This window comes from Trachurus japonicus, chromosome 3 (assembly GCF_045865225.1).
Source record: "Trachurus japonicus isolate A0001 chromosome 3, Traja_1.0".
In the NCBI taxonomy this organism is placed as follows: Eukaryota; Metazoa; Chordata; class Actinopteri; order Carangiformes; family Carangidae; genus Trachurus; species Trachurus japonicus.
Window position 1 is genome coordinate 2,216,430 of NC_140909.1, and position 11,875 is coordinate 2,228,304.

The 11,875-nt window shown below is 42.9% G+C and overlaps 1 pseudogene; it reads left to right on the forward strand.

Annotated features, from left to right (window-relative positions):
• LOC146989396 (uncharacterized) overlaps positions 1 to 11,875 on the forward strand; it is a 52,775-nt pseudogene that overhangs the window by 14,776 nt on the left and 26,124 nt on the right.

The window sequence follows — 11,875 nt, forward strand, 5'->3', positions numbered from 1 at the left end:
AGAATAAGTCCAAATGTGAGACCAGTGCAGAGGCAGAAAATCGCTCTTTTATAAACAATTGGTGGTGGAACCTGAGGGGTTTTTCCAGGGGTTAATTTGTGCCGGATCCTGCCGGAACAAGATCCGGCACTTCTTAACTTTGGCCTCCCTGTGTTCCGGTACTTATTTGGGCAGATCCGGCACCTCTCATAAAAAAAAAACGTTTTAAAAATGTTTAAAATAAAATAATAATATGTATTTATTAATTTACAGAACAAATCCCCATAATTCCATGTTGTTCATAGATTTAATGTCATTTGAAAGAGTTGGAGATCTGTTGAAGTTGACGCACTGATCGGTATAGTTTCGCTTTTACCGCGTGCGCACTGCTGCACTCGCCATTCTCTCTCTCTCTCTCTCCACCCCTCTCTGCCTGTGTGTGTGTGTGTGTGTGTGTGTGTGTGCGCGTGCGTGCGTGCATGTGCGTGTGTGTGCGCCAATAACGGCGAAAGAGCGAGATGAATGAACGGAACGATATTGCCGAAAAATCTATTCGTGGCGGACGTAATTTATTTGAAACTGTGGGAAACACTGGCCGCAGCAACGGGTGGGGACCCTGGCATCAGCCCGCTGACAGCAGGGAGATTCAGAAGAAGAGGAGAGCGCAGTGAGAGTAGTGTGGGACGTCCAGCGGCAGGTCGGGGATGAGATGCACAACTGTTTGGACAGCAGCTCAGTTCAAGCTGAAGCAGACTTACTATCCCTGGCTTCTTATGGAAAATTCAGGTTTTGCTGCACAACTGAGCTGAGCATACTGTCTATTAATAGGCCGCCGTGCCAATCTTTGAATAATAGAAAGATTTGTGTGATTTATTATAAGCTCTTTTTTTTGTTTGTTTTGACCTGTTGAGAAAATTCCTGCCTGTGGTGATGTGGGCATTTGCCTGTGCTGTACAGAGTAGGCTATAGCCTATATTTGAAATTGAGGCTTGTGTCCCACAGCATGGCATGTCCGCCGTCATCGCCGTCACCCCCCCCCCCCCGGCGTGCGCCGCATACGTCTCGTCATCCCTGAGCTGTCATATGTACTTTGCGTTCCGGCACCTCATGATTTACAAATTAAGCACTGGGTATTGCACAAAAGTAGAATAAAGAAAGCTTGACCTAGTCTGATCGGTGCATCCTGTCTTGATTGACCCTTTGCCAACTCCTCCCACAAACGGCTATTGTCCAATCCTACGTTAGCAACCGTAACTATAGGCCTGGCAAGCTTCCGACAGTGAGTCATTTCGCTTGCTTTTGTGGACACATTTTGAGACTAGGACGAAAAACATTTGTTTGTAGAGAAGGATGTTGTTGTTGCTGCTGCTACTACGGTGGCGGCGGCAGCAGCAACATAGAGATGTTCAGATACGAGCGGACTTTTTTTTCGCCTTGAGCAAGTGTAAATATTGGGATAACCATATGTTCACATCCAAAATGACAGCTGTACTTTTAGGGCTTTTACCTGGGCTTTTAGGCAAGGGATCCTCCAGACAGGGACTGCTTCCACTGACTGATACAGCGGTGGGAGAAAAAAAACAGCAACGAAAGCTGTATGTGGTTCACAATCGCCCCAAAACTTGCAGTTTGACAACGTTTCATGACCAGTGAGATGACCTAAGTCTTCGTGGGTTGATAGATGGTAAAATTACCAGCCCTTACATTGTCCAGTCGTGTCATTGAACAGATGTTTTATCCTCCTGCGCGAGTCACGTCACTGAAAACTCTGAATGATCTTTGTGACTTCTTCTCTCTATGATCTCAGAACAGTTTATCCAGAAATTTGCTGATATTTCCTTAGAAATCGATACCAAATATTGCCAGGAGCATGGCTGGGAGTGAAAGCTTGCCCGGCGTAGCAACAGTAACCAAGGGGGCGGGGCTTACGCGAAGGGTCAATTGGTTGCACTAACGTCGAGCCAGGCTGAGGAGCAGCGGCTTGGTCCAGCCAGGTGGAACTTATTCTCTCGTCAGTAGACCACAGAGATTGATCACAGATTCACCGATGAGAGGACAGGTGTGGCTACTTTCCTCCAATCAACAGGAACTTAGTGCTGACGTCAGGTGCTCGTTAAAGTGTTTATAAACACACACGCTAAATGAGAGAAAGAAGCGGGTTTTGGACCAGTATCATTTCCATGCTGGTTTTTCTAGCAGGGTATACGAACAGATGAAGGAAAAGATTTTGTTTAGCTTGCTTTTGAAAACCGTACACTGGTACATTTACAACCGTTACTGAATTACTGTATATCAATGTCAGTTCTCCATCAAAATCTTCTTGCTTCAAGGTTTTATTTGTCACTCTCCAAATGGAAGATTAGCGGCTAATCATTAGCCTACTGTAATATGTAATACATAAAACATATTAAGCGGCAATATGTATTTAATCATCAAATATGTTCACTCAAACCCACATAATTGCTTGTTAGGAAATGTGCTTGTTTTGGGAGAAATGCAAAGGGAGCAGCGACCGGTGGCTAGTAGGCATATGCCCGTAGGCTACATCGGGGAGCATACATCAGTCCGACTGCCCAAAAGTCCGACGGCTCATTTCTCCGACTACTCATTCTACAGTGTTAAGGTTAGGGTTAGGGTAAGGTTAAGGGTTAGGGCTACTTAAGTCGGAGAAGTGGGAGGTCGGACTAATGGACGCAAAAATAAAGAAATGTATGGTCGGAGAAATGGGTAGTCGGACAGACGCCATGCGCCCGGCTACATCCAAGTTACTTTATCCACAGGAGATTAATGTTAGTCTCATTGATGAAATCTAACAACAGTGGCAGTTGTATTAGTTTGTTTGAATGAAAAGTGTCACCACTCTGTCAATCGCTCTAGCTGACCGGACCGGATGTAGATTTACCCTGTGTGACGTCACTTCAGAATCTTGTGAAACAGGCCTATCCATCCATCCATTGATTGATTGATTCTTTCTCTGTTCCTGTCTGTTGCTATAGAAACAGGATCACACCAAGGAGAAACCACACAGCTGTAATGGGTGTGGGAACACGTTCAGGACCTCAGGTCTTCTGAAAGCTCACCGCCGACGACGCCAATGTGGACAGACGCCATACAGGTGCGAGCAGTGTGGGAAGGCGTTCACTACCTCCTCAAAATTAACGATCCACCAACGCATCCACACCGGAGAGAGGCCGTACAGCTGCGAGCAATGTGGGAAGGGGTTCACTACCTCCGGAAATTTAATGGTCCACCGGCGCATCCACACCGGAGAGAAGCCGTGCAGCTGTGAGAGCAGTGTGGGAAGGCGTTCGCAAAATCCGGACTGTTAACGGCCCATTGGTGCATCCACACCAGAGAGAAGCCGTACAGCTGCGAGCAGTGTGGGAAGGGGTTCACTCAATCCGGACACTTAACGGCTCACCGGCGCGTCCACACCGGAGAGAAGCCGTACAGCTGCGAGCAGTGTGGGAAGGTGTTTGTTACCTCCGATGGGTTAGCGGTCCACCGGCGCGTCCACACCGGAGAGAAACCGTAAGTCTTTGGGCAGTGTGGGAAGGCCTTCAGCCAGTCCAACAACCTGAAGAAACACCAGCAGCTCCACAGCAGCTAGAGGACGGGACGGGACGGTCCGTTCCTACACCTGAGCAACTAACAATTATTTTCATCATCAATTAATCTGTTGATATGTAAATGATTAATCGATTAGTTGTTTTGTCAATAAAATGTTAAAAAATGTTGAAAAATATCAATCAGTGTTCCTCAAACCACCAGATGATGTCCTCAAATGTCTTGTTTTGTCGACAAACCAAAGAGAGACTCAGTTTATTGTCATGAAGGAACAAAGAAACCAGAAATATTCACATTGAAGTAGCTAGAATCAGAGAATTTTGACTTTTTTTCTTTATAAACTCTTAAACCTGATTGTTGATTAAAAGCTTAGAATGAGTTGTTCACAAATACATAAGTGGCGGTGCACCCACCGGAGCGGACAAACTTGGCTCAAACTTTAACCTACATTTCAACATCTCCCTCTGTCAAAGCTCAGTACCCGCAGGTGATTCAAAGAGTCCATTATCGTCCCGGTTCCCAAGACCAAGAACATCTCTTGCCTCAATGATGACAGACCCATGGCCTCAACATCTGCAGCCATGAAATCTGTAGGAGCCATTCTTTAGTTTGTGTTTTGTGCAAATACTTTACTTTGACCACAAGGGCGCAGTATACCTTTTCATTTTGTTTGCTTAACACCCAGCAGCTGCCTGAAATGAAGGGTGATTAGTTTGAGTTGGATGGTGGTGGGTTCACACAGTTCTTACCGACAGCCGGAGGAAAGCCAGTGATCTTTGTTTTTATCCACATCAACTACTGCTGTGTTAATAACCTTACCATGTTCCCATTTATTGTTTTATAAAGTGTATATATGTTTTATAAAGAATCCTACAGATCCTACAGATTTCATGGCTGCAGATGTTGAAGCAATGGGTCTGTCATCATTGAGGCAAGAGATGTTCTTGGTATTGGGAACTGGGACGATAATGGACTCTTTGAATCACCTGGGTACTGAGCTTTGACTGAGGGAGATGTCGAAAGAGACCAACTTTGCACAACTGTATTTTTTCTTCTGGAATCGAGCACTTTAAATTACATGTTCTACACATTCTAGCCCTTGTCCTTATGCTTTGTTACAAATATTGTTGGGCCACGGGGCAAGTGCACGTGCACGTGCGGTTGATCGGGATCGGTGCGCTCTTACTTTTCTCAACATTTTTCGAATTTTTCGCAACATAAGTCGCGAAAAACTGCGCAAAATTTTGCATTGAAGTCAATGGGACGGGCGAAAAATAAGAGTCCACGTTTTGATAGGACATATACTTTTTGATCAATCCCTGATCAATGACCATGATCATTTTTGGAGAAATTATGAGATTATAATGGGTGTGTATTGCACGGAATGTTCGTGTCAGAGTGGGTGACATCATCGGTTAGAGTGGGACACGTTGTCTGAAATCGTCTGAAACTTTTCTCTTTTCACATTCCTCCCGGCCACAATTTACGCTCTGCGCACATGATTTTTTCCAAATTTGTAGACAAACTTGTTCCGTCTCTCACAATGTGCTCAAAATATCTAAGAGATATACAGAATTTGAATTATCAGCCTCTAAGTGTGGCCACGTCTGTCTCTGCTCCTCATTGACTCCAATACAAAGATTTTCTGAGAGAAGCAGAATGGACCTCTGTTTTAAAATTGCACATTTCTGCTAAATATTTACCGTATAAACACCAAATCGTACAGAATTGTTCAGGAAGTCCTTGTGACGCTCTCGGTCTGGGTTTATTCTGATAGGAGCTACCGTTTTGTCACAGTAAGCCTTAATGTGAGACCAGTGCAGAGGCAGAAAATCGCCCCTCAGCCTGGGGGGCCCCAATCGTCATTGGCAACCATCTCAAGTTGCCGTGGTAGCCTCTGAGTCAGAGCTTGTTAAGGTTTATAAACAATCCACCTGGAGCTTGTTAACATGTTTATAGACCTTTTCACAGGCAGCCAGACAGTATAAACAAATACAGGTGTTGCCAAGGATACGAATAGCCCTGTATACAGTATACTATACAGTATACAGATATACAGAATTTGAATTGTCAGCCTCGAAGTGTGGCCACCTCTGTCTCTGCTCCTCGTTGACTCCAGTACAAAGATTTTCTGAGAGAAGCAGAATGGACCTTTGTCTTAAAATTGCACATTACTACTAAATATTTACTGTAGAAACACCAAATCGTACAAAATTGTTCAGGAAGTCCTTGTGACGCTCTCAGTCTGGGTTTATTCTGATAGGAGTTACCGTTTTGTCACAGTAAGCCTAAATGTGAGACCAGTGCAGAGGCAGAAAATTGCTCTTTTTCTCCACGTTTCTGTCTGTCTCAGCCTGGGGGGCCTCTATCGTCATTGGCAACCATCTCACGTTGCCGTGGTAACCTCTGATCCTACGGCCAGAGCTTGTTAAGGTTCATAAACAATGCACCTAGAGCTTGTTAAAGGACAATTCCGGGCAAATTCAACTCGGGTGTATTTTCCTAACATTTTAGGTCTGAAAGAAGGAATCTGAAGATTTTCAGTTTAATTGCTCCTGTTTTGCGGTTGTTGTGTCTGTCCCTGCATCGCCACGGCAGCAATGAATGGGAGTGGATGCAAGTTCCACTGTAAGCTGTTTACATCCTTCAAAGCCCCATTTCAACACGGGGCACGCAATGCAGCCTCTAAATAACACATTATCCGCCGCAAAACTCATTTATTTCGCCAATATTTTGTTATGATACACTAGTGCTATTCCCCTCCGAGCCCGTGGTTAGCTGTTATCAATATCCGGGGTCTGTAGGTTGACCTACTAACCTCTGATCTGGATGATGTCATCTCCGACCGCTGCACGGCTCATTCTGATAATAATCATTCTGCTTCAGCATTCGGGTCCATTTTTATCTCAACTAGCCGGAGCTTTAGTGAGTCCAGGTTGAGGAGAGGAAGCCTGTGGAAGCTGAACTTCATCCAGCTGCTCATTTTGTTCTGACAAGTCAGAAACACGCAGAAACCAACCGTAGCATTAGTGGTAGCAAGTTAGCCGCGCCGGGCAGCGGTTGGAGATGACATCATCCAGATAAGAGGTTAGTAGTCAACCAGACCCCAGATGTTGACAACATGCCACCACGGACTCGGAGGGGAATAGCACTAGTGTGTCATAACAAAATATTGGTGAAATGAACGAGTTTTGCGGCGGGTAATGTGTTGTTATGGGCTAATTTCGTCAAAACAACTCCAAATGACACCGAAGTTATCTGGGTGAGTAAAATGATCGTATTTTATGCTAGAAATGAGGTTGTAAAAAACGGAAATTATCCTTTGAAGCCCCGGTATGGAGCTTTTAACTGATATGCAAAAGTATCTGGTTTCTGCTGATGTGTCTCTGTTACCTACAACAGCAAATGAGCCCATCAGTGTGAAGATACGCTATTTCTAAGTAGTCTAATTCTAGACCTCTGGAAGGCATGGTCGGGTCGGACCACTGACGAAACCATACCAATAGATACATTATGCTGCCAAAAAAGAAAAAAGCAAGTCCTGTCTTCTTTCCGACATTTCCAAAAGAAATCTACACGTGTCGGCCAGACAAACGTCTTCATGACAGTGGGAAATGCAGTCTTCATTCCACCACTTTCGTCCACAGGGACCGCCAAAATCAACACTAAATGAAAAGTCTGTACAGGGGCTTTAAAAGACTGAACCTCAGACTGGTTATCATGGATTTTATCACATGGACCAAAACCAGACGACAGAGTCTAGAAAACAGTTTAAGGGAGCAAAAAAAGGAAGAAAAATTGAGTTGACTGACTGAATCAGATCTGAACCAGTTAAAACCTGTAGGACATTTTAATAATCCGACTCTGTTCTCCACCTCCATCATCACGTCACCAGTTCAGATGAACATTAAAACACTGTGTTGGTTTTTATTTGATCTGTTTTACATCTGAGATTTGGTGGAAATTAAACAAACGACTTCTTTTTAATCCATTAGACAAACTCAGTGACAATAATAAAGTCTGGATATGAAACAACACAGTTTTTTATCAGTTCTGACACATTTACAGTAAATCCTTAATAATAAACGTACTGATCACAATGGTTTGACACTAAACAAAGTGTCTCTGGCTCTGGAAGAATCAGTGTGTTTTGGTTTCAGCTCCAGATTGCAGCGCCACCTACAGGCAGAGAAGAGTCAAACCGCCACAGCTTCATCAGGTGACTGTAAAAGCTTCAGTTTCTTTCTTTCTTTCTTTTTTAATTAATTAATCTTTTTAAGAAACACAACAGTAAGTAGACTACAAAGAGATTTTACCTTTTGCCTTTTCTATTTTTTCCCCAGAACCCAAAACAACCCCAATGCCTCACAAGTCGAGGAGCAGTAGAATAAAGTCTCTGCGCAATAAAACTGAATTAAATGAATAACAAATGGAAAAGTAGCTAAACTGACATAAAGTAAGAAAAATGAACATGACTTGTAACAATAATTGCCTATCTTAACATAATTGGACAATAAAGTATAAGTAACAATATCAAAAAAAATGTAGCTTCAGTTTATTTCTACAGAAAAAGAAGAAGTCGGTCAAGACAAAACAACCTGGACATGAATCATAAACCAGGATCTGCAGATGTAAGAGACGGTCAATGATTCACACATCAACCCATTGATCTTCCTCATAATGAAACACATTATAATGAGTCATCAATTTCACTGGAACATTTATTTTCCCTCTCAACAAACTGTTACAGAATGAAAACTCATCACAGATAGAAATCCTCAGACAGACAGCGCTGCTCGCTGCAGCTGCTGTTACTCATTAACACGTCATCAAATAAGCTCAATGGGAAATGTTTGATTCATTTCTGCAAAGTTTTTATTTCAACTTAACCCAAAGAGACCAACTTTGCACAACTGTATTTTTTCTTCTGGAATTGAGTACTTTCAATTACACATGTTCTACACATAGCCCTTGTCCTTATGTTTTGTTACAAATATTCATTTATTTGTTATTTATATGGGAATTAAATATATTGCCATGGCTTATCATTTTAATTCACTACTTATTACCTTTAATTCCGTGAGAAGTTTCATCACAGAAAGAAATGCATGCTCATTTTCTAATCAATTCATAGTCAAAGCAGTGATGGTGGATGCTTGGAGGTGGTAATGTTCTGTAGCAGGTGTGAATGTTCAGGAGTGGGTGTGGTGGTAAGTTGGGGGCTGTATGCATAGCTACCTTTTACAATGATAATCACAGAGTATAATAGGTTAGCCAGACAGTGTTGTGTGACTGGTGAAATGTGTGAATGTGTAAACACTTTATATTTTACTCAATTTCCCTACCACACCAACTTTTCCTGCAGGTAATCTACAAGCTAATAAGCATGATTTGTAGATAAACCTTTGTTTCACATTTATTTTTTCCATTTCAGAAGGACAGATCCTACAGTGTGCTGGATGTGCAGCAGGTATTGTGGGACAATACATGTGGACAAGTGGACAAAGTAAACCAACCAGGCACTTATTGCCCAGTCAATGTGGACACTGAGTCCCGACCAAAAAAACTCACCGTGCTCCATGACTGGTATCGCTAGTAATATGCATATTGGTCCCAATAATATTCTCTCCGGTCCAGCTCTCACAGAAGATGTACTTTCCCTCCATACACCATTGGAATACTTCTGGAAGTTTGTGTCTGAACATATTATTTAAGCCCTGACAACAAATAGTGATTTCGTTTAATGAATCCTGTTTCTTAACAGGCTACTATGTATTGCTGATGCCCTATGATGGCAGCAGTAAGAACTAATTATATTATGAGCACTAACTCCCTGGTGTCATCACAAATGTGTGTTACTGTCTTACAAATGTATATTTATTAATGCGTACTGAATGTGTGTTTGGTATTCTACTTCATTGTTACTCTTTTTAAAGGTTGCCCTTTACCATCAGGCGGAGGGACTGGCGATGAAAACTAGCTTCTTTTTTTAGCTAACTCTGGTACATTTACATTTGTGTTTTTTACAATGTTTTATTAATGTACATTGTCCCTTGTCAAATAAATTAAACTGAACTGAAACTGAAACACAAATGAGCCTACAGTGTTTAAATGAATGGAAGATCTGTAAACACTAATGAAAAGGCCCACTCTTCCTCAAACATTTCTACATAATTCTGAAGTTACAGCACAGTCAACTCCGACACCTTAGCAACGGTATCTAAGGGGAGGAGACTGCGACGTGACCTCGAAAGTCGGAGAGATCGCGAGAATACAAAGGTAAACAGAAGGCGCTTTCCACCAAAGATACTCTATTTTCGGTTTATAAACCGTCTTTGTTTCCACTAACGGCTCTCTTGTTTCTCTTCTCTCATCAGCTCCAGCAAAGACGGTTTATAAACAAATAGAGTATCTTTGGCTCCAGACTCACTCGTCTTCCAGTGACGATGCGCTGGCCAATCAGGGGAAGGCATTCGGCTGACGTCACGTTCAGTCACGGCTCGCTGAGGCGTTACCAAAGAAGTAGCAGGTAGCAGGTAGGAGGGGCTGCAGGAGGACAAGAGGATAAAAGCGAGTAGAGCCGTGCTGTACCGTACTGAGCTAGTGGAAAAGCACCAAGAGGAGGTCCCGTCTGACCAGGACCAGGACAAAGGAGGAGAACCAGGACTACAACATGGTGAAAGAGGAGAACCAGGACTACAACATGATGAAGGAGGAGACTACAACATGATGAAGGAGGAGACTACAACATGGTAAAGGAGGAGAACCAGGAGGAGAACCAGGACTACAACATGATGAAGGAGGAGAACCAGGACTACAACATGGTAAAGGAGGAGAACCAGGAGGAGAACCAGGACTACGACATGATAAAGGAGGAGAACCAGGAGGAGAACCAGGACTACAACATGATAAAGGAGGAGAACCAGGAGGAGAACCAGGACTACAACATGGTAAAGGAGGAGAACCAGGAGGAGAACCAGGACAACAACATGATAAAGGAGGAGAACCAGGACTACAACATGATAAAGGAGGAGAACCAGGAGGAGAACCAGGACTACAACATGATAAAGGAGGAGAACCAGGACTACAACATGATAAAGGAGGAGAACCAGGACTACAACATGATAAAGGAAGAGAACCAGTATGAGAACCAGGACTACAACATGATAAAGGAGGAGAACCAGGAGGAGAACCAGGACTACAACATGATAAAGGAGGAGAACCAGGATCTGTTTGGGCAGACTGGGACTACAGGGGAGGAGCAGGACGCGGTCCACAAGGACAACGAGCCCTCCGGTCCGTCCGGTTCCGGTCCACAGGTCTGTGTTTCTGTTTTTAGTGGGAGCGAGTCAAGAGATGAAGCTAACAGCTGTTAGCTGCTAGCTGTTGTATATTTTGTGGTTCACTATAAAGTCTACAAAGTAACCTGCCTACTTTATTTCCTGCTGTAGCATTAGGGCAAGCGCACCGGGCACTACTGTTATTGTGTGGATTTTGTCTTCCATAATATTTTTATTCTTCATCTTCCGGACTATTTTCGATTCGCTACCATAATCATATAATATATTATATATCAAAATGTGCAGTTTGATCGGGATCGGTGTGCTATTACTTTTCCCAACAGTTTTCCCAAAACGTCTATTGCTCAGGCATACTTTCACCTAGAGACTTAAATTTATTTAAACTTTAAACAGTATAGACACAAGCCTTGTGTGTTGGCGTATCAGTCCACGTTTTGATAGTTCATATAGTTTTTGATCAATCCCTGATCAATGACCATGATCATTTTTGGAGAAATGATGAGATTAATGGGTGTGTATTGCATAGAATGTTCGTGTCAGAGTGGGTGACATCATCGGTTAGAGTGGGACAAGTTGACTGAAATCGTCTGAAACTTTTCTCTTTCCACACTCCTCCCGGCCACAATTTACGCTCTGCACACATGATTTTTTCCCAAATTTGTAGACAATCTTGTTATCTCTCTCACGATGTGCTCAAAATATCAGAGAGACTTGCAGAATTTGAATTGTCAGCCTCTAAGTGCGGCCACGTCTGTCTCTACTCCTCATTGACTCCAATACAAACATTTTCTGAGAGAAGCAGAATAGACCCCTGTTTTAAAATCGCAAGTGTCTCCAAAATATTTACTGTAGAAACACCAAATCATACCAAACTGTTCAGGAAGTCCTGTGTGATGCTCACGGTCTGTGTTTTTCTGATAGGATGATAAACCGTACACTGGTACATTAACAACCGTTACTGAATTACTGTATATCAATGTCAGTTCTCCATCAAAATCTTCTTGCTTCAAGGTTTTATTTGTCACTCT